We start from the raw sequence: 24,862 nt of genomic DNA, 5'->3' as shown, positions 1-24,862 counted from the left end.
TTTTTTGGCCGCGACTCGTGGCACGTGGGATCTTAGTTCCCCAAGCAGGGATGGAACCCACGCCCCCTGCAGTGGAACCTCAGAATCTTAACCACTGGACAGCAAGGAAAGTCCCATCTTTTTGTACCTTCTGAATTTTACATCATGTATTCTTATAACTTATTCTAAATAATTTAACTTTCTTCCATTATTTGAGGACTTTTTGATTTTTAAGGCAAAAGTTGATTTTCCAAAGGCCAACCATGGTCCCAGGATGCAAGGACAGCCTGGATGATGGAAATGTTTTGACTAACTTATTTTTCACAGACCTTGCCCACTACAGAGAGCTTTAGCTCTGCCCATTAACTTCACGTCGAAGTACTGTCAGCCTCTCAAAAACAAGCCCTTTCCTTCCGACGGAGGTAAGAAGAGAGTTTTACAGATGAGATTTACTTGTTTCCTTTAATCTTTCCTAAGGTTTTCTTACAAAAATCCCTACTCCTGACTCAGCCTTCTACTTGACTTTTCTATTCCCAACAGCCAGACTCCCTCTTATTCTAATTACCAACATCCCCATGACTAGCAATTCACATACATGAAAGGAAATTCTCACTAAGAAAGGGGAGTAATAGAGAGATAAATCACATACACTAGAATTTCATGTACAAAGAACTGACGAAAGTTTCTCACACTCAGAAAATTAGAGAACAGGTTAAATAGAGCGATAGAGGCAGAAATCAGACAGAAGGCGGTAAAAAACAGAATATAAAAAAAATAAAAAATAAAAATAATAAATAAATAAATAAATAAATAAACAGCATAAATGAACAACAAACAGCAGCTTCTAATCTGTGAAACTTTAAAATGCAATTAAATAGTCTACACTTGTGAAATTTCAGAAAAATCTTGGAGGAAAAAATGTTATTTACAAGAACAATACCACTGTTAATTCATTTAAGCCTAATTAACAATAAGTTGAATTAACAATATTTGATTGATTATTCAATCAAAGAGATTTTGGGTTTTTTTCCCTCCCTCTACCCTACTGCCAAGAAGGTTCTACTCAACCAAATAGAGTACAACTAGCTCAGGCTTTACATACACTCCCGGTCCCACCACTTACTGGCTATGTGATCTTAAGTTATTTAACCTCATGAGCATCAGTTTCCCCTCTATAAAATGCAACTGCCATCTACCTTCCAGGGATGTTGTAAAAAATTGAAATAAAAAATATATCTTAAAATACATATCTTGAATAGTACCTGGCACACAGTAAATGCTCGATAAATGGTGGTTCTTGTTACTACTAAAATTCTTACCATAAATTTCAACATTATTCACTTTTTAAATGACTAAATAAGCTGTAAATCAAAACGACATATATTTACCATAGCTGAAGTATTTCAGTTCTCCCCTTCAGGACATACTGCACTTTCTTACCCTCTCTGTGAAATCTCTTAAGACCATATGACTTGCTTTGGCCAATGAACAATAAGCCAAAACGACATGACCCTCTTCCAGGTAGACACTTTAAGAGCCAATGAGTTATTAGCAACCATCTCCTTCCCAATGCCACGGAGATCATGGAACCATGTGATGGAGCCTCCATCAGTCTGAGACCTTACGTAGTGAGAACACACAGAATCCCCCACAAACCCACACTATACATCCATCATTCAAGCAAAAAATGTCTGTCCTGTTAAAAGCCACTGAAATCTTTGAACTGCTTGTTACCACTAGATAACCTGGTCTCTCCTGACTGATAACACAACCAAAGCCAAAATCATTCTTTTCCTTGTTCTCTTGAAAAATAGTCATTCTCAACATATCCTGGCCCCTACCTCTAGTAAACCCCTGACTCCATCAATATTTCCACCTTAGTCTCTCTAAAATCCATCATGTCAGCTCTACTCCTTATTTAGACTTCTCTAGTAACCTTATAACCAAACTCCCTACGTGTAATTTTTGCCCATCTATTCTCCACAACTCCAGAGTAATCTTTTTAAAACACAAATCTGATCATACCACACCCCTGCTTTTATATGATTTTCACATCAAATAGGAGCACAGCAAAAATGGCCCTTCAAGAAATGTAAGAGATGCTAGAAATGTTCCATATGTTGTTGTGCACAGTGGCTACATGAGTATATACAGCTGCAAAAATTCAACAAGCTTACACTTAATATTTATACATTTTGCTGCATTAATTATGCCTCAATTAAACAGTTAAAAAGACATGGCCCCTAGAGGGCAGACAGCAGAAGCAAGAAGAACTACAATCCTGCAGCCTGTGGAACAAAAACCACATTCACAGAAAGACAGACAAGATGAAAAGGCAGAGGGCTATGTACCAGATGAAGGAACAAGATAAAACCCCAGAAAAACAACTAAATGAAGTGGAGATAGGCAACCTTCCAGAAAAAGAATTCAGAATAATGATAGTGAAGATGATCCAGGACCTCGGAAAAAGAATGGAGACAAAGATTGAGAAGATGCAAGGTATGTTTAACAAAGACCTAGAAGAATTAAAGAACAAACAAACAGAGATGAACAATACAATAACTGAAATGAAAACTACACTAGAAGGAATCAATAGCAGAATAACTGAGGTAGAGGAACAGATAAGTGACCTGGAAGACAGAACGGTGGAATTCACTGCTGCGGAACAGAATAAAGAAAAAAGAATGAAAAGAAATGAAGACAGCCTAAGAGACCTCTGGAACAACATTAAACGCAACAACATTTGCATTATAGGGGTCCCAGAAGGAGAAGAGAGAGAGAAAGGACCCGAGAAAATATTTGAAGACATTATAGTCGAAAACTTCCCTAACATGGGAAAGGAAATAGCCACCCAAGTCCAGGAAACGCAGAGAGTCCCATACAAGATAAACCCAAGGAGAAACACGCCGAGACACACAGTAATCAAACTGGCAAAAATTAAAGACAAAGAAAAATTATTGAAAGCAGCAAGGGAAAAACGACAAATAACATACAAGGGAACTCCCATAAGGTTAACAGCTGATTTCTCAGCAGAAACTCTACAAGCCAGAAGGGAGTGGCATGATATACTTAAAGTGATGAAAGGAAAGAACCTACAACCAAGATTACTCTACCCGGCAAGGATCTCATTCAGATTCGATGGAGAAATCAAAAGCTTTACAGACAAGCAAAAGCTAAGGGAATTCAGCACCACCAAACCAGCTCTACAACAAATGCTAAAGGAACTTCTCTAAGGGGGAACACAAGAGAAGAAAAGGACCTACAAAAACAAACCTAAAACAATTAAGAAAATGGTCATAGGAACATACATATCGATAATTACCTTAAACGTGAATGGATTAAAGGCTCCAACCAAAAGACACAGGCTTGCTGAATGGATACAAAAACAAGACCAATCTATATGCTGTCTACAAGAGACCCACTTCAGACCTAGGGACACATACAGACTGAAAGGGAGGGGATGGAAAAAGATATTCCATGCAAATGGAAATCAAAAGAAACCTGGACTAGCAATACTCATATCAGATAAAATAGACTTTAAAATAAAGAATGTTACAAGAGACAAAGGAAGGACACTACATAATGATCAAGGGATCAATCCAAGAAGAAGATATAACAATTATAAATATATATGCACCCAACATAGGAGTACCTCAATACATAAGGCAACTGCTAACAGCTATAAAAGAGGAAATCGACAGTAACACAACAATAGTGGGGGACTTTAACACCTCATTCACACCAATGGACAGATCATCCAAAATGAAAATAAATAAGGAAACAGAAGCTTTAAATGACACAATAGACCAGATAGATTTAATTGATATTTATAGGACATTCCATCCAGAAACAGCAGATTACACATTCTTCTCAAGTGCGCATGGAACATTCTCCAGGATAGATCACATCTTGGGTCACAAATCAAGCCACAATAAATTTAAGAAAATTGAAATCATATCAAGCATCTTTTCTGACCACAACGCTATGAGATTAGAAATGAATTACAGGGAAAAAAACGTAAAAAACACAAACACATGGACGCTAAACAATACATTACTAAATAACCAAGAGATCACTGAAGAAATCAAAGAGGAAATCAAAAAATACCTAGAGACAAATGACAATGAAAACACGATGACCCAAAACCTAAGGGATGCAGCAAAAGCAGTTCTAAGAGGGAAGTTTATAGCTATACAAGCCTACCTAAAGAAACAAGAAAAATCTCAAACAATCTAACCTTACACCTAAAGGAACTAGAGAAAGAAGAACAAACAAAACCCAAAGTTAGCAGAAGGAAAGAAATTATAAAGATCAGAGCAGAAATAAATGAAATAGAAACAAAGAAAACAATAGCAATGATCAATAACACTAAAAGCTGGTTCTCTGAGAAGATAAACAAAATTGATAAACCATTAGCAAGACTCATCAAGAAAAAGAGGGAGAACACTCAAATCAATAAAATTAGAAATGAAAAAGGAGAAGTTACAACAGGCACCACAGAAATACAAAGCATCCTAGGACACTACAACAAGCAACTCTATGCCAATAAAATGGACAACCTGGAAGAAATGGACGAATTCTTAGAAAGGTATAACCTTCCAAGACTGAACCAGGAAGAAATAGAAAATATGGACAGAGTAGGAGCAAGATGGCGGAAGAGTAAGGCGCGGAGATCACCTTCCTTCCCACAGATACAATAGAAATACATCTACACATGGAACTGCTCCTACAGAACACCCACTGAACGCTGGCAGAAGACATCAGACCTCCCAAAAGCTGTGTGGATGAAAGGCTCTTGGTGCTCCAGCCAGGCATCAGGGCTGTGCCTCTGAGGTGGGAGAGCCAACTTCAGGACACTGGTCCACAAGAGACCTCCCAGCTCCACGTAATACCAAACAGTGAAAATCTCTCAGAGATCTCCATCTCAACATCAAGACCCAGCTTCACTCAACGACCAGCAAGCTACAGTGCTGGACACCCTATGCCAAACAACTAGCAAGACAGGAACACAGCCCCATCCATTAGCAGAGAGGCTGCCTAAAATCATAATAAGGCCACAGACACCCCAGAACACACCACCAGACGTGGACATGCCCACCAGAAAGACAAGATCCAACCTCACCCACCAGAACACAGGCACTAGTCCCCTCAACCAGGAAGCCTACACAACCCACTGAACCAACCTTAGCCACTGGGGACAGATACCAAAAACAACGGGAACTACGAACCTGCAGCCTGTGAAAAGGAGACCCCAAACACAGTAAGATAAGCAAAATGAGAAGACAAAAAAACACACAGCAGGTGAAGGAGCAGGGTCAAAACACACCAGACCTAACAAATGAAGAGGAAATAGGCAATCTACCTGAAAAAGAATTCAGAATAATGATAGTAAAGATGATCCAAAATCTTGGAAATAGAATAGACAAAATGCAAGAAACATTTAACAAGGACGTAGAAGAACTAAAGAGGAACCAAGCAACGATGAAAAACACAATAAATGAAATTAAAAATACTCTAGACGGGATCAATAGCAGAATAACTGAGACAGAAGAATGGATAAGTGACCTGGAAGATAAAATAGTGGAAATAACTACTGCAGAGCAGAATAAAGAAAAAAGAATGAAAAGAACTGAGGACAGTCTCAGAGACCTCTGGGACAACATTAAACGCACCAACATTCGAGTTATAGGGGTCCCAGAAGAAGAAGAGAAAAAGAAAGGGATTGAGAAAATATTTGAAGAGATTATAGTTGAAAACTTCCCTAATATGGGAAAGGAAATAGTTAATCAAGTCCTGGAAGCACAGAGAGTCCCATACAGGATAAATCCAAGGAGAAACACGCCAAGACACATATTAATCAAACTATCAAAAATTAAATATAAAGAAAACATATTAAAAGCAGCAAGGGAAAAACAACAAATAACACACAAGGGAATCCCCGTAAGGTTAACAGCTGATCTTTCAGCAGAAACTCTGCAAGCCAGAAGGGAGTGGCAGGATATACTTAAAGTGATGAAGGAGAAAAACCTACAACCAAGGTTACTCTACCCAGCAAGGATCTCATTCAGATTTGATGGAGAAATTAAAACCTTAACAGACAAGCAAAAGCTGAGAGAGTTCAGCACCACCAAACCAGCTTTATAACAAATGCTAAAGGAACTTCTCTAGGCAAGAAACACAAGAGAAGGAAAACACCTACAATAACAAACCCAAAACATTTAAGAAAATGGGAATAGGAACATACATATCGATAATTACCTTAAATGTAAATGGATTAAATGCTCCCACCAAAAGACATAGACTGGCTGAATGGATACAAAAACAAGACCCATATAAATGCTGTCTACAAGAGACCCACTTCAGACCTAGAGACACATACAAACTGAAAGTGAGGGGATGGAAAAAGATATTCCATGCAAATGGAAATCAAAAGAGAGCTGGAGTAGCAATTCTCATATCAGACAAAATAGACTTTAAAATAAAGACTATTACAAGAGACAAAGAAGGACACTATATAACGATCAAGGCATCGATCCAAGAGGAAGGTATAACAATTGTAAATATTTATGCACCCAACATAGGAGGACCTCAATACATAAGGCAAATACTAACAGCCATAAAAGGGGAAATCGACAGTAACACAATAATAGTAGGGGACTTTAACACCCCACTTTCACCAATGGACAGATCATCCAAAATGAAAATAAATAAGGAAACACAAGCTTTAAATGATACATTAAACAAGATGGACTTAATTGATATTTATAGGACATTCCACCCAAAAACAACAAAATACACATTTTTCTCAAGTGCTCATGGAACATTCTCCAGGATAGATCATATCTTGGGTCACAAATCAAGCCTTGGTAAATTTAAGAAAATTGAAATCGTATCAAGTATCTTTTCTGACCACAACGCTATGAGACTAGATATCAATTACAGGAAAAGATCTGTAAAAAATGCAAACACATGGAGGCTACACAATACACTACTGAATAACGAAGTGATCACTGAAGAAATCAAAGGGGAAATCAAAAAATACCTAGAAACAAATGACAATGGAGACACGACGACCCAAAACCTATGGGATGCAGCAAAAGCAGTTCTAAGAGGGAAGTTTATAGCAATACAAGCCTACATCAAGAAACAGGAAACATCTCCAATAAACAACCTAACCTTGCACCTAAAGCAATTAGAGAAAGAAGAGCAAAATAACCCCAAAGCTAGCAGAAGGAAAGAAATCATAAAGATCAGATCAGAAATAAATGAAAAAGAAATGAAGGAAACAATAGCAAAAATCAATGAAACTAAAAGCTGGTTCTTCGAGAAGATAAACAAAATTGATAAACCATTAGCCAGACTCATCAAGAGGAAAAGGGAGAAGACTCAAATCAATAGAATTAGAAATGAAAAAGGAGAAGTAACCACTGACACTGCAGAAATACAAACGATCATGAGAGATTACTACAAGCAACTCTATGCCAATAAAATGGACAACTTGGAAGAATTGGACAGATTCTTAGAAATGCACAACCTACCAAGACTGAACCAGGAAGAAATAGAAAATATGAACAGACCAATCACAAGCACTGAAATTGAAACTGTGATTAAAAATCTTCCAACAAACAAAAGCCCAGGACCAGATGGCTTCACTGGCGAATTCTATCAAACATTTAGAGAAGAGCTAACACCTATCCTTCTCAAACTCTTCCAAAATATTGCAGAGGAAGGAGCACTCCCCAACTCATTCTACAAGGCCACCATCACCCTGATACCAAAACCAGACAAAGATGTCACAAAGAAAGAAAACTACAGGCCAATATCACTGATGAACATAGATGCAAAAATCCTCAACAAAATACCAGCAAACAGAATCCAACAGCACATTAAAAGGATTATTTGACCCAGCTCCTAGAGAAATGGAAATAAAAACACAAATAAACAAATGGGACCTAATGAAATTTAAAAGCTTTTGCACAGCAAAGGAAACCATAAACAAGACCAAAAGACAACCCTCAGAATGGGAGAAAATATTTGCAAATGAAGCAACTGACAAAGGATTAATCTCCAAGATTTACCAGCAGCTCATGCAGCTCAATAACAAAAAAAACAAACAACCCAATCCAAAAATGGACAGAAGACCTAAATAGACATTTCTCCAAAGAAGATATCAGATGGCCAACAGACACATGAAAGAATGCTCAACATCCTTAATCATTAGAGAAATGCAAATCAAAACTACAATGAGGTATCATCTCACACCGGTCAGAATGGCCATCATCAAAAAATCTAGAAACAATAAATGCTGGAGAGGGTGTGGAGAAAAGGGAACACTCCTGCACTGTTGGTGGGAATGTAAATTGATACAGCCACTATGGAGAACAGTATGGAGGTTCCTTAAAAAACTAAAAATAGAACTACCATACGACCCAGCAATCCCACTACTGGGCATATACCCTGAGAAAACCATAATTCAAAAAGAGTCATGTACCAAAATGTTCATTGCAGCTCTATTTACAATAGCCAGGACATGGAAGCAACCAAAGTGTCCATCATCGGATGAATGGATAAAGAAGATGTGGCACATATATACAATGGAATATTACTCAGCCATAAAAAGAAATGAAATGGAGGTATTTGTAATGAGGTGGATGGAGTTAGAGTCTGTCATACAGAGTGAAGTAAGTCAGAAAGAGAAAAACAAATACAGTATGCTAACACATACATATGGAATCTAAGGAAAAAAAAAAAGGTCATGAAGAACCTAGTGGCAAGATGGGAATAAAGACACAGACCTACTAAAGAATGGACTTGAGGATATGGGGAGGGGGAGGGGTGAGATGTGACAGGGTGAGAGAGTGTCATGGACATATATACACTACCAAATGTAAAATAGATAGCTAGTGGGAAGCAGCCGCATAGCACAGGGAGATCAGCTCGGTGCTTTGTGACCACCTAGAGGGGTGGGATAGGGAGGGTGGCAGGGAGGGAGATGCAAGAGGGAAGAGATATGGGAACATATGTATATGTATAACTGATACACTTTGTTTTAAAGCAGAAACTAACACACCATTGTAAAGCAATTATACTTCAATAAAGATGTTTTAAAAATAAATAAATAAATAAAATAAATTTAAAAAAAAAAGAAAATATGGACAAATCACAAGTAATGAAATTGAAACTGTGATTAAAAATCTTCCAACAGGGGCTTCCCTGGTGGCGCAGTGGTTGAGAGTCTGCCTGCCGATTCAGGGGACACGGGTTCGAGCCCTGGTCCGGGAAGATCCCACATGCCGCGGAGTGGCTGCACCTGTGAGCCACAACTGCTGAGCCTGCGCGTCTGGAGCCTGTGCTCCGCAACAGGGGAGGCCACGATAGTGAGAGGCCTGCGCACTGCGATGAGGAGTGGCCCCCGCTTGCCACAACTGGAGAAAGCCCTCGCACAGAAACGAGGACACAACACAGCCAAAAATAAATAAATAAATAATTAATTAATTTAAAAAAAAATCTTCCAACAAACCAAAGTCCAGGACCAGATGGTTTCACAGGTGAATTCTATCAAACATTTAGAGAAGAGCTAACACATCCTTCTCAAACTCTTCCAAAAAACTGCAGAGGGAGGAACACTACCAAACTCATTCTATGAGGCCACATCACCCTGATACCAAAACCAGACAAAGATACTCCAAAAAAGAAAATTACAGACCAATAACACTGATGAATATAGATGCAAAAATCCTCAACAAAATACTAGCAAACAGAATCCAACAACACATTAAAAGGATCATACACCATGATCAAGTGGGATTTACCCCAGGGATGCAAGGATTCTTCAATATATGCAAATCAATCAATGTGATACACCACATTAACAAATTGAAGAAGAAAAACCATATGATCATCTCAATAGATGCAGAAAAAGCTTTTGACAAAATTCAACACCCATTTATGATAAAAACTCTCCAGAAAGTGGGCATAGAGGGAACCTACCTCAACATAATAAAGGCCATATACGACAAACCCACAGCAAACATCATTCTCAATGGTGAAAAACTGAAAGCATTTCCTCTAAGATCAGGAACAAGACAAGGATGTCCACTCTCACCACTATTATTCAACATAGTTTTGGAAGTCCTAGCCACGGCAATCAGAGAAGAAAAAGAAATAAAAGGAATACAAATTGGAAAAGAAGAAGTAAAACTTTCACTGTTTGCAGATGACATGATACTATACATAGAGAATCCTAAAGATGCTACCAGAAAACTACTAGAGCTAATCAATGAATTTGGTAAAGTTGCAGGATACAAAACTAATGCACAGAAATCTCCTGCATTCCTATACACTAATGATGAAAAATTTGAAACAGAAATTAAGGAAACACTCCCATTTACCAGTTCAACAAAAAGAATAAAATACCTAGGAACAAACCTACCTAGGGAGACAAAAGACCTGTATGCAGAAAACTATAAGACACTGATGAAAATAATTAAAGATGATACCAACAGATGGAGAGATATACCATGTCCTTGGATTGGAAGAATCAATACTGTGAAAATGACTATACTACCCAAAGCAACCTATAGATTCAATGCAATCCCTATCAAATTACCAATGGCATTTTTTACAGAAATAGAACAAAAAATCTTAAAATTTGTATGGAGACACAAAAACACCAAATAGCCAAAGCAGTCTTGAGGGAAAAAAACGGAGCTGGAGGAATCAGACTCCTTAACTTCAGACTATACTACAAAGCTACAGTAATCAAGACAATACGGTACTGGCACAAAAACAGAAATATAGATCAATGGAACAAGACACAAAGCCCAGAGATAAACCCACACATCTATGGTCAACTAATCTATAACAAAGGAGGCAAGGATATACAATGGAGAAAAGACAGCCTCTTCAATAAGTGGTGCTGGGAAAACTGGACAGCTACATGTAAAAGAATGAAATTAGAACACTCCCTAACACCATACACAAAAATAAACTCAAAGTGGATTAGAGACCTAAATGTAAGACCGGACACTATAAAACTCTTAGAGGAAAACATAGGAAGAACACTCTTTGACATAAATCACAGCAAGATCTTTTTTGATCCACCTCCTAGAGTAATGGAAATAAAAACAAAAGTAAACAAATGGGACCTAATGAAACTTAAAAGCTTTTGCACAGCAAAGGAAACCATAAACAAGATGAAAAGACAACCCTCAGAATGGGAGAAAATGTTTACAAACGAATCAACGGACAAAGGATTAATCTCCAAAATATATAAACGGCTCATGCAGCTCAATATTAAAGAGACAAACAACCCAATCCAAAAATGGGCAGAAGACCTAAATAGACATTTCTCCAAAGACGACATACGGATGGCCAAGAAGCACATGAAAAGCTGCTCAACATCACTAATTATTAGAGAAATGCAAATCAAAACTACAATGAGGTATCACCTCACACCAGTTAGAATGGGCATCATCAGAAAATCTACAAACAACAAATGCTGGAGAGGGTGTGGAGAAAAGGGAAACCGCTCGCACTTTTGGTGGGAATGTAAATTGATACAGTCACTATGGAGAACAGTATGGAGGTTCCTTAAAATACTAAAAATTGAATTACCATATGATCCAGCAATCCCACTCTTGGGCACATAGCCAGAGAAAACTATAATTCAAAAAGACACATGCACCCCAATGTTCATTGCAGCACTATTTACAACTGCCAGGTCATGGAAGCAACCTAAATGCCCATCGACAGATGAATGGATAAAGAAGATGTGGTACATATATACAATGGAATATCACTCACCCATAAAGAAGAACCAAATTGAGTCATTTGTAGAGACGTGGATGGATCTAGAGACTGTCATACAGAGTGAAATAAGTCAGAAAGAGAAAAATATCGTATATTAACACATATATGTGGAACCTAGGAAAATGGTACAGATGAACCGGTTTGCAGGGCAGAAATTGAGACACAGATGTAGAGAACGTACGTATGGACACCAAGGGGGGAAAGCGGTGGGGGGGTGATGAACTGGGCGATTGGGATTGACATGTACACACTGATGTGTATAAAACTGATGACTAATAAGGATCTGCTGTATAAAAAAATAAATAAAATTAAATTAAAAAAAAAAAGATATGGCCCCAAAGTAGTTTTTCAGCTTCATTTTACTGAATTTCCATCCCAAACCACGTAAATAGCCTATAGCCACAAACTATTACTTATTACATTCTTAGACATTGATCTTTCATGCTCTCAGGTATATAATTCCCTTTCCATTCCTACTTTTCTTCAAGGCCCATATAAAACTGCACTCCCTTAGGGGTCATTCCACCTAAACATCCCTTGACTTTACTTCACTTGTCTGATGACAGCTCTTTGTACCTTAGTATTCACTACACCAGTGAGTCTCAATAAGAGGTGATTTTACTCCCCAGGGGACTTTTGGCAATGTCTGGAGACATTTTTAATTGTCACAACTGGGGAGAGGGAGTGCTTCCGGCATCTAATGGGTAAAGGCCAGGGATGCTTCAAAATACCTTATAATACACAGCACAAATCCGCACAACAATGAATTATCCTACCTAAAATGTCAGTACTGCCATGTTTGAGAAATTTTGCTTTGCATTATTGTATGATGTATTTATTTGCAAGTCCATATCCCTGCTAAACTGAAAAAACAGGAGATTAAATCGTACTCATTTCTGTATCCCAGCACAGTATCTAGGAAATAGCAGTCAAAAATGTATAATAAATAGATGTGTCATCACTGAACCTATTTTGATAAGCACAGTGCCTAGAATGCAGCACTCAAAAGATACATGATAAGTACATGTGTTATTACTGAATCTTATTTTGATACTAAAGCTATGTAGCATACTGGTTAAACTGGTAGTCTTTAAATTCAGATTCCATCAATCACTATTTTGATTTGGTGTTTTCATAGTACATACCAACAGGTCATAAATTATAACCTATGTATCTCAAAGTGTTAAACTGAAATTGATTTCTATATTAAGCTTAAACCAAATATGAGTAAACCAAATAGCTTAATGACTATGCTTCAAAAGGATTTAACAAAGAACACTTTTTCAAAAAAAAAAAATGTTTTAATCTCATATCACAATGCCACCTGAATGAGATAAAGTAGAATAATAGATACTAAAATTTGGGATACCATTTCACCTAATATTAATCCAATATAATTCATGTGAAAAAAACAGAATGGTGGTGTATCTTAATATATTAATTGTCAAAAACAATTAAGACAGTTTTTATATTATTTAATAAACATTTCGTACCTCAAAAGCAGAACCATTATATTGTTAATGACTGGATTTACCACCTCAAAGATAATCATAAAACGCATTTTCGATGTTTGCTTACTGTATCTATTTCACCATTCCTCCCCTAATATATTTCATGCCATCTCCAGGAAGGTTGAAAGAAAATGTGTATTTACAAGGCTCTTAAATTAACCAGATGCCTTGTTAAACTTAGTTGTTTAGAGTAGACAGACTGTAAATGTTAGGAGACTAAGTCTCCAACTTAAATTTTTGAGAGAATGATATATTATTAATACATCTACATTTCAAATCTGATAAATAAAAATGAAAGTTCTTTATTTGATTCCTATCTAAGGTTCTCAAAACATTTAACTTCCGACATAGGTTCATTCTTGTTGACTGAAAAAAAAATTGCAAAAAAATCACATTTGGTCTTCCTTAAAGACACAAAATCTAATTCACTTCTGATACTGAAACTACTAAATGCAAAAAGAAAACAAAAAACAAAATTTAAAAAGCCCACCACCCTTATCATTTATTTGATTATTAAATAATAAACAACACCTATTTCATATGTATTCAACCAGAGAAAGAAAAAAATTCATTTGGTAACTGCATTATTTAGGATTTTGGTATAACATCATTTACTACAGGAATAAACTCTCTTGTGAAACTTATTCTTCTAATTTATCAAATTATCTAATACATATTACAAAAACAAAATTCGTGTATCAATATTTTTGTTTTCCCCTAAAACCATGCTATTCTTGAGTAGTGGACCTCTCCAACCAATTTACCATACATTTGTATGCATATGCATAATCAGTTCAATCAAAATGTCACATAAAAGAAAGAAAGAAATATCCAAATTCTATACTTTCTGTTGCTAGCATTCAAGTTTCTCTACTACAGAACATTTCTTTCCTAAATAGAAAATTTTCACATCTTTTCCTTAAAATCTTTTTACTCTTGATTTAAGTTTTATGGCATTATTTCATAGAACTGAACTTTCACACATAATACACAAAAATATTTTGTATCTAAAGATAAAAGGATCTTTTCATTACGGTATTTTCAAATTACTTGTGCTTTTCTGGGTAATGGAAAAATTATCATCACTAACAAGCACATATGTCAAAGTAAAGGATCTGAAAGTGAGCACATCATACTGTGCCCCCAGGACTCAAGAACCCTTGAATTGTAAGAAACAAAACCAAGTGAAATACTGTACTCCTATAATGTGATGTTCCCTATAAAAAACATCACAATCATCACCTACCATTTACACAGCATGAGCTTACTTAAATGCAGTATATTAAATACTGTAACACATACTATACAGAGTGCAACAGTGAAGAGTAAAGTTTCCTTAGCAAGTACCATTATAGGTTAATAAGTAATTTTAGTCTTTACAATCAAAGATATGGATGCTTTTGGCAAAGAGACAAGCTTTTCCAATTCTGAGTGACACTAAATTCCCAAGTGTAAAAAAGGAAAAACCTTGACCTTGTTTAGTAATGCTGTTCATCAACTTTTTTTAAAACCTTTCTCAGCTTCAGTGGAAATAAACTGGAAAAAATCAATCCAAAATACAAACTAGAGACTCGTAACTACCACCATAAGTGAACTAAAAACATCAACCAATGGGGCTTCCCTGGTGGCGCAGTGGTTGAGAATCTGCCTGCCAATGCAGGGGACACGGGTTCGAGCCCTGGTCTGGGAAGATCCCACATGCTGCGGAGCAACTAAGCCCGTGTGCCACAACTACTGAGCCTGTGCGTCTGGAGCCTGTGCTCCGCAACAAGAGAGGCCGCGATAGTGAGAGGCCAGCGCACCTCGATGAAGAGTGGCCCCCGCTTGCCACAACTAGAGAAAGCCCTCGCACAGAAACGAAGACCCAACACAGCCAAAAATAAATAAATAAATAAATTTAAAATAATAATGATAATAATAATACTCCCTCACTAAAAAAAAAAAAAAAAAAAAGCCTGCATGGGTCCTGATAAGTTGAGAGAGACCATCTGAGACTCATTCCCTCACTCTGTTCTTAAAAAAAAAAAAAAAAAAAAATCAACCAAAATATAAGGATATCATTAGATGTAATGCACTGAAGCACACTGAAATTTTTAAAATATACTTAATATACTTATTTAATACATTTAAAAAGCCACATAATAAACCTTATTAAAATATATATTGCAATTAATAGTTTAAAATTAAATCTACATATGACTCAAATAAAAATAAAAGATATTTTCTTATTATGTTCCAAATAAAGTTTTCTTATTTTAAAATAAATTCTGCAATTCAAGAGAAATTGCCCTCACATACATAAGACGTGGCATTAGAGCATGTGATAACATGCTCCCCAATATAAAAACCTCAGAAGTTATCATCATACCCAAAACTGCTGGTATCCTGCCCAGGACCTATCAGTACCCCACAAGCTTTGAGACCTAGGAAAGGTAAATATGTGCAACATAACTAACAAATAGACTAGAGACTAGAATCAGGAGAGACTGAAAGGAGAATTGTTGAAAGAAAAAGAAAAAACAAGCATATTCATACTTCAGAAATATGCGGTTAGAAGTAAAAAGCATGAGTTCAAAAAGAAACTTCAAAAAAATTTATCTGTGTACCCAGAACACATATAAATAAAGCCCAAGAAAGTTTCCCATTACAATGCTCACCCTTACTTACACAACACACTCTAGTATTCCCCATTATTTTTTATTTAAAAAAATTGGTGTTGTGACCCAGTAAATTGAATTGACAGGTCACTAATGGGTCACAACCTAAAGTTTGAAAAGCACTGGCTTAGAGGAACTGACAACCACAGGAAGATCCTTGCTTTCCTCTGAATATCTAGTTTGAGAAAACTATTTAGGAAGTGGAAAAAGTGAGAAGACAGAATTCCTCCAGGGCAGGGACCAAACCCTATTGGCACATAATCATCACAACGTTTGCTGAATTAATATATTGTGGAATATAAAGCACTTTCAAGATGAGACATATCTACAAAACATACCTAAAAAAAAGGCTTAGGAGAACATGAGTACTTTGGATTCCCTCAAAGCCAGGGATCGTGAAAAGAGTTCCAGGAAGTAGAAGTATGATACCAAAAGACTTAAATAAACAAACGAAGTACCAAAGGGGAAGGAAATTTTGTTCTTTAGGACAGGTTTTACATCCAGCAAAGGAAAAAGAAAATCTCTCATAGAACTACATAGTAGTCCATTGCGGGTACAAAAAAGTTTGTAAGCTACCCTTGGTTAGAAATTCGAACCATTTCTTTAAAAAATATACGTTGAGCTCCAAATGTATAAATCCAACTTCAAATCTAAATTATGGAATGTAATTCATTCTTAAATATTAGACTCATTATCTTCATTTGTAAACATTTATTAAGTGGCTAATAATATGTGACAGCCAATAACTTACTGGGTGCTTACTATGTATCAAGCAATACGTTAAGTACTTAACAAGGATTATCCCATTTAAACCTAGCAACCTTATAAAGTAGGCATTATTTTCATTTTATAGACAGGGAAAGTGAGGCTTAAAAATGTTACATAAAGAAGTTACACAGCTAATAAATGGTAAAATTAAGATATATTAAGTGACAGTTGTATTACTGGTGGCTGCAGATCCGAATATTTTGTTCCATTCCAGTATTTGTTGATGTTTTTCTCAGAAACTAAACTTTGCATGTCTTTCTAAATGAAGTAATTCATCTACTTCTGAATCTGCACAACACTATCATATTGAATAATTTTATCAAAAAGAAAAATCAGCCCCTTCTCAGCTTTAAAGATAAGTTAGAGGCCAATTAAATGTAGTTATGCTTATATAACAAGGTCACTGCTACTGGCATTTTTAACAGGCTATATATTAATTATGCAAAGTACCTAGTAACCTGTACTTTTATTAACTTTATTTACATGCCATGTAAATTTTTTATATTGAAAAACCTTTCCACCTTTTATGGGCCGCTTAATTTTGTCACTAGGTAGGAAAATGCAGCCTTAAACTGTATTTCCGAACAAAAGTCTGCTTCTAGCACAAACAGAAGAGACTGATATAGAAATAATTGTTACCAAATGTTGAAAGAACATCCCAATTGAAAGTAACTGTTTCTAGCCCCTCCACACAACATTTAAATTCATGTGCATTTTTAAGAAGGTATGAAACACTTCAATGATATTAAATATCAATTTTTATCATTAAAATTAAAATATTTTAATCCAATATAATGGAATGAATAGAGGTTTGTATCTTTTACACTTACATTTTTAGAATCTGAAATCTTGAAGAATATAAAAAAATAATCCAGCCATGAACAAGTACAGAAACCTAAAGGCAGACGAACATACCCTGGCACTCTGTTTAATGGAACAATCTCAATTCTATGCAAGACTTAACTACAGAATTGACACTTTTTAGAAGAGATGCATTCATATATGATCCTGAACTGAACAGCAGCCCTTAACTTATACATACAAAAAAGCTCCTAATTTCTAAAAGGTTAAATCAGTATGAGTACAATTATTACAACAGACTACTGATAACCAAAAAGATACACAGAGGAGAAATAAAATGATTTTAATATACAGAGCGGTCAAATGAAAAACACAGAATTTACTTCCAGGTAATTCGAATAACAGATTAATCTCAAATCTAATCTCAATGCCAACAGTTGGCCCCCTAGATAACTTCTGGATTTACTAAGTATTCTTATCTACTAAGTACCAGCAAATTCTTAAAATAAATTACACTTTTTATGGTTAGTTAAAGAGTATTCAGTCCTAGTATTCTGTAGGTAATCAGTTTCTTTCTTACTAGTGGGATGGCATCATAGCATGGGACCAAATATCATGTATATACCTTGATATAAAGAAAACGTGTTTTATATTAACATGGTCAGTTAACTGCCACATCTACAGTTCTCCCAAAATATATATTACAGAAAATACAATAATTATTTTCTATTCAGTTCACTCATACTTTTGGTCCTGTATATTGCTGTATTTCTTTAAAACCTCTCAGTTTAAATCTGTTTGAGAAACTATCCTTTAATTTGGAAGGAAATTTAGTTACTGTCAAGATAATCCCAGACTATACAAAGCCTTTAAACCCAATTGATTCTTAGAAATTCTTCCATCTATAAAACATGAGAATTATAACCAAATTAACAAATCAGATATCAGAATGCCAAAAATTAAGTCACTAAGAGGGAATTCAGAGAATCAGTTGTGAAAGAACAGGAAGTGATGTACACTGCCATTTTGTAGATAACTATTTAGAAACCCAAGAGGTACCAGATAATCTGGAATCAATTAACTCAGACTAACAGCTCTTAGCTTCTCTTTCTGACAGTGGCATCAGAACTCACCTGCAATAACCTGCAGACAGTTTTTCCTTAATAATGAATTTATCTAATTGGTCATGAACATAGTTTTACCACCTTTAACAGAATTCCCACCAGCTATTGAAAAGGGTTTCTTCATAGTTGTTCTAAAGAGTACCTCTTAGTTCTAGCATGCTGATATATAGCAAGTAGTTTACCTATATCCAGTGTACATCCTTAATTTTTGTAGCCCTTATTGATAAATCCCCTCTGCCTGCACCTTTCCAAGACAAAAACAGTCACTTTTTACTGAGCAGTATGCTTGGGTTTATACATGCTAGTATATATGAATTAATTATCAACAAGCCATAACACAGGAATTAGATTTTACCTCACAATTTGCCAAAGAGGGGAAAACCACACACCACAACATGCAGCTTTGTGCCATGAAATAAAGATTCAAATGAGAAGTGCTGTTTAAGTTAAAATGAGTTCAGATAAAAATCAAAAGAGAATAAAGAAAATAAGGAGAATTCCATTTGCTGAGGAAAAATAATAAAAACTGATTTAACATACCATTAATGTGTCTCCCTCTATCAAAATCATGAAATAACATGACAGAAACTAAATTAATGCTTAACACTACTACTACTAACATCTTTAAATACCTGTCTTAAAAACAGGTTTCAAAATGCAACAAACACACCAAAAAAGCTCTGATGGACAATGTAATATGCAGATGGCATTTGGAAGTATTTAAAAACAAGTCACCCACTAAGTAAAGCTTAAACACCAAATACAACTTGCTAGTAAAATGTCAAGACATGATCTCTGTAGTCATCTTCATCACTGTGTATAAAAGTTATTTAATTATATGAATATTCATGTACGGAACATTTTGAAATCACTTCATCAGTAACTCTAAATACTTAAAAGAAAAAAGTATCAACTGTAGATTTCAAGACTACTCTTTGGTCACAAGAACTTGGCAACACACTTCCAGAATGTTAATTTTTTTAAAATTTATTTCTACTCTACTAAACAAAACCAACAAGTACTACTGTAAACCAGATAAGATAATTTGTTTTAAATAAATATGACATGAAGCAAAAGAAGTGGAAACACGACTTACTGACTACAGAATATAGATCCTATCACAATATCATTAGGCAAATTAACCTTTATTAATTTTTATTACATTAAGAAACAAGGCATTTGCAACAGAAAGATTTGTAACCTAATCATTTTTGGAAAATTCCAATTTCAATGTATACAAAATATATTAACCCTAAAAATTCACAGCTCAGGGAGAAGGAATGTCCATCAGACAGCCTGTCTGTATACAATAATCTTTAATAATTCTTCAAGAACTACAAAAGTCATAGGAAGAAAAAAAAAGAGGGAAATGAGGGAGTACAAAATTATTTTATTTTAATCCTAATGAAAACCCAATATGCTCACACACAAAAAAAGTCAACCCACTGTTTTTAAAAGAGACATCAAAACTGTTCTAACATGGCAGGGTCTCTCTTGAGAGGCCGTATCCCACCAACAGTAACAGACATACTTCCCAGGGACAGATCTCAGGGGAAGAGTGTTAAACCAGTACAGTTATCGATTTAAAACCAAAGGAAAAGGGGTAACCTTTCTAAGGAAAGCGCCATTACTTCCCTCTCTTGCTCCCCCTCCCTTCAGTGTCTACACAGGCCTGTGTATGAAGAAACTGCCTTGGACTTCTGCAGCACTGCAGTAGACTAAAGGATGGGGAAGGGTAGGGGGAGAGAAACGCTTCCATCACCCCTAGAGAAGAGGGGTATAGATTTCCCGAGCGGGGAGGGAGGGTGGGAATCCACCCGGTAGACTACCCAGAGCAGTCTCCCTTCCCAAGAATTCACAGACACTACAAAGGAGAGGGAGGAGCAGAGGAATCAGAAAGGAAAGGGACCTCGCGCCTTTAAATCGAGGTGCACATCAACCCAGTCTCCCTAGGAGGGCCACACCTTCCTCGAGACATCCTCTTCTACCACCCCTTCCGGTAACCCTCAGGAAAGAGGAATGTAATTGCTCTTGCCCCTCAAAACGGGAGGGCGCCCAGCTCACCACCTTCTTCACCCCACCCACAGAATCACAGACCCTCCTTGTCTCCCTCCCCCACCCCACCCCCACATCCCTTCTTCCGCGCAGCGGCCAAAGTGGGCCGAATTTCCCCGCCCCCTCCATGTCTCCCTTTCCCAAGGCAGAGGTGCCCTTACCCTTTCGCCGACAGGTCTGGGGCGGAGTAGGCAGCTGCAGCCCCCTGCAGCGCTTGAGTAGCCGCTACACTGGAGGGCGAGGAGTGAGGAGGAGGAGGGGGCCAGGCGACAGACCGCCGCCCCCCCCCCCGGAGCCCCAGCAAGCCGCCCAGCCCAAGCTCTGCGACAAGGGGCGGCGGGTTGGGGGGGGGGGGCGAAGGGACGACCGGGGTCGAGGAGGCGCCCTCAGCGCTTGGACTCAGCTAAGATGGCGCGGGGAAGTGCCGGGAGCCGCCGCCGCCGCCTCGGGGAACCGGCCCGGGCCTCGGCCGCCTCCCGTCCTCACACAGCCGAGGCCCTCTCGGTCCCCCGCCGCCGCCCCTCGGCGGGCGGGCCCACGCACAGCCCTCAGCCACCACCACCCCTGGGAAGGGGGCGCTCACAAAGGGAAGAGAGGCCCCGGGCCGGCCGGCCGGCGGGGCGGGGTCCCCAGGGGCTGGAAGCCTCAGAGGTTCGCGGGTGCCTCGCGCTCTCGGCCCGCGAAGGGCGCAGGCAAGCAGGACCCCTCCTCTCTCCTTAGGCAGGCGGCGGCACCGACTCACTCTCTTTGCCACCCTCCCTCTCTCTCTCCGAGCCCTGAAGCCACAGAGCCCGGCCGCTGCCCAGATCCCCCCCCTTCCCAGACACCACTCCCCTCCTCCCGACAGTCATCCCCGTCTCCAATCTCGCGAGATTTCCCGCCTGACAGGCTCGACCCTGCGCGAGACAAGACTGCGTACGCGTGCACGCCCTCACGGGAGCGCGCGAGCGCTTACACTGGGCGGAGTCTCCTTAGTGGCCCAGAGTTCCATTCTTTCTGTCCCGCCCGGGCTCGCTCACCTGGCGGAGCCCTTCTGCTACGTGGGCGTCAGGTGCATTCATTTCACCCTGAAATCTAAGAAAGAAGAGCTTATCTGCTCTCCTCCTCCTTTGCTTTTCCCACTCTCAAAATATCCGTACCCCCCCCCCATAACCCTGCGAATGAGAAGCTTGCCCTGACATGTTGAATAGCCCCCTTCTTACACACCTTACTTCAACCCCTCCGTGGAACTCAGAGGTAAGCTGGTCAGCGTAATCAGTATATAATTGAGTTTTTCAGATTCTAAACGTTTATAATAATTTTTGGAACGGTAACAAGAGTTGGAAATACCGAGCTAAACCAGCCTATAGTTAGCGATGGTAGGAAAGGGACAAATTCTTGAAAAGTTTTTGTGGACTGAGTAGGTTGAGTAACAAGAGCAGTAAACAAACTAAAGAGTTCTAAAGGAAGAGGTAGTGCTTCTCATTTTTTTTAATGAAAAACATTTTTTTTTAGGGGAAAACCCCTTCAGTGGGCCACAAAGAGAGAAATTTTATTCAAGAACCAAAAGGTATGCCTAAGGTGCAGTCATAAAAAGTCTTGGTTCTTCAGTCAATAAAACTGAGATGAATAGATCTGTTGTGTGGGACTTGTGAGTGAAAATGTACACCAGAACAGTTGTTGGAAGTTACAGTAAACTAGGAGAGTACATTGGCTGTTATCAGAAAAAACAAGTTCTCTGCTTCAGCCGGATGTACATGTAATTTGTTCTAAATGTTCCCTCTCCTAGTAAGGGTCCTTGCTTTGCAAGTCAGTCAGTCATTACTCTTTTCACCTATATCGTCAACCATTCTCAAATGGCAACTTCCCCTCAGCATTAAAAACAACAACAACAAAAAAAACAAAATTAAAAAAACAAGCCCTAGTTTCTCCTTCTCTGAGGGGAAAAGAAAAATTATGATCTTCACCTCTCCTGTCCTTCACAGACAAAGTGTTGGAAAAGTTGTCTATCATCCCACCTCCACAGAAAATTAAGAATTTGATCTCGCCAAGGTCAAGAGTGTCCTCCTAGTTATGTCTAGTGGAGTATTCATTTTAATCCCTTCCTTCTTGACATCTACAATACTTGACACAGTTGATACTCCTTCCATCTTGAAACTTGTGTTCCTCTTTGGCTTTTCAGCACCACTCAAAACCAGTTTATCTTGTACCTTACTGTCCCTGAAGCCCCTCTTCCTCCACCCACTCCTTAAATGATGCCCCTCCAGTCCTGATCCCATCTTCTGAAAGTGTTACAGCAAGAATGTTCTGGTTACTTCATATATTTGGGAATGGAAAGAGATTCATGCTTTACCATAGTATTTGTTCTTAATTTTTTTATAGAAAATTTCACACATACAAAAAAAGGAGTCAGATAGAATAGTAAACCATGTGTCTATCATCCAGCTTCAGCTGTTATCACACTTTATCAATCTTGTTTCACCTATTCTCCCACAACCTTTCCCCTCACCCCATGTACTTTTAAGTAAATCTCTAATAAACCATCATAACATTTCGCCTGTAAATATGCACTTTAATACGTATCTCTAACAAATACTTTTGTTGTAACATAACCGTGATTTCATTATCACACCTTTACAATACTTCCTTAATATTATTTAATACCCAATCCATGTTCAGTTTTTCCCAATAGTTTCCAAAATATCTTTTCATAGCACATTTATCTGAATCAGGGTCTGAACAAATTCTCCACTTTGCATTTGATTGATAGATATGTCTCTTAAGTCCCTTTTCATGTTCCCCTTCCTTTTTTCTTCCTTCCTTGCTTTTTTCCTTTCTTTTTTGTATGTAGTTTGTTGAAGAAATCAGATTATATATCCTAAGAATTTTCCATATTCTGGACTTGGCCAGTTGCCTCCTCATGATGTCATTTCACATTTGCTTCAATTATTATATTTCTTATAAACTGGTAGTTAAATCTAAAGATTTGATGTTGTATGTGTGGTGTTTTTATAGTATTTTGTATCTGCCACTACCTCGTTCTGACACTTACCTCCACCTCTACCACAAATTGTAGTTCCCCCCGCCCCGTTTCCTCAGCACATGGGGCATCTTAAGAGATTCTGGCTGTCTCATTATTATTATTATTATTCCAGATCTGTGCCTATGATCTGATGCAAATAGGCCTCCCTCCTCAAATTCTTCAAATTTCACACACACACACCTACACATGGGCTTATCCTAATGTCAAATTTGTTCAACAGGAAAGTACTGTTAGTAGATACTGCAAAACATATCAGTTATTTAATTTTTAGAATTTATCAAAAAAAAGAAATTTACACTCATCGATGGTAGGGAAATAAGTCAATGCTTAGAATGGTTGCAGATATTGCGCTTTCTGTGGATTTAACTCCTGAACACTTCTTGGATTGGTCTCGTTCTTCATCCCCATTGCCTCTGCTGTGGTGGTTCATACCTCAGTTTCTCACCTGAGGTACTGTAATTGCCTTCCAACTACTCTCCTTGCCACCCCTCAGGATGCCCCATTCTCTGTCCTGAGCTAAATGGTTTTATTCTTCCTAAAATGCAATTTCTAAAAGCTGAATGTCTCATTTCTCTGCTTAAAACTCTTGCATGACTCCCCAAAGGCTTCCAAGTTAAATCCAAACAAAACCCCTGCATACCTCTCTAGCCTTAGGATATTCCTACCATCCTGATATTATTCACTCTTCTGCTAACTGCTAATATGCTTCAAGTGTCACCTCCCTGAGAGGCCGTCTCATATCTCAACTAGGTATTCTTTTGAGCCTATAAATTGGGGTCAAAAAGCTGTGGGAGATGAATGGGTACCAACCATGATTTGACCTTGACAGAAAAGTTACCCAAGCAGTGACAAAACCAAGAATAAGCTCTTTCCAAACATTGTCTCATTTAATCCTCACAACAAACTTGTGATGTACTATTATTATTACCTCCATTTTATAGGTAAGGACACCAGGGTTTAGAGAGCTTATGTTACTTGCCCAAAATCAAAATAATAAGTAAGTGGTGAGCTAGAATTTGAACCCAGTTGTGAATGAATCCAAAGCATACTCTCTTTCCACCATATTATACTCTTGGTACCACCAACCGAGGACAGCTTGATGCCATGTACACATTTCTAGTGTGTAAGAGATGC

At 37.9% G+C, this 24,862-nt stretch overlaps 1 protein-coding gene across 3 annotated transcripts in view; it reads right to left on the bottom strand.

The window, feature by feature from the left end:
• Positions 1-21,513, bottom strand: part of TAOK1 (TAO kinase 1) — a 166,159-nt gene extending 144,646 nt beyond the window's left edge. For all 3 annotated transcript variants that reach the window (XM_068531225.1, XM_068531223.1, XM_068531222.1), the window contains exon 1: positions 20,868-21,513. The gene's annotated coding sequence lies outside the window, so the exon portion shown is untranslated. The remainder of the gene's footprint in view (positions 1-20,867) is intronic.
• Positions 21,514-24,862: the final 3,349 nt, after the last annotated feature.

This window comes from Eschrichtius robustus, chromosome 20 (assembly GCF_028021215.1).
Source record: "Eschrichtius robustus isolate mEscRob2 chromosome 20, mEscRob2.pri, whole genome shotgun sequence".
Taxonomy (NCBI): Eukaryota; Metazoa; Chordata; class Mammalia; order Artiodactyla; family Eschrichtiidae; genus Eschrichtius; species Eschrichtius robustus.
The sequence above is the reverse complement of the archived record's forward strand: the minus strand, read 5'-3'. Positions and strand labels throughout refer to the sequence as shown.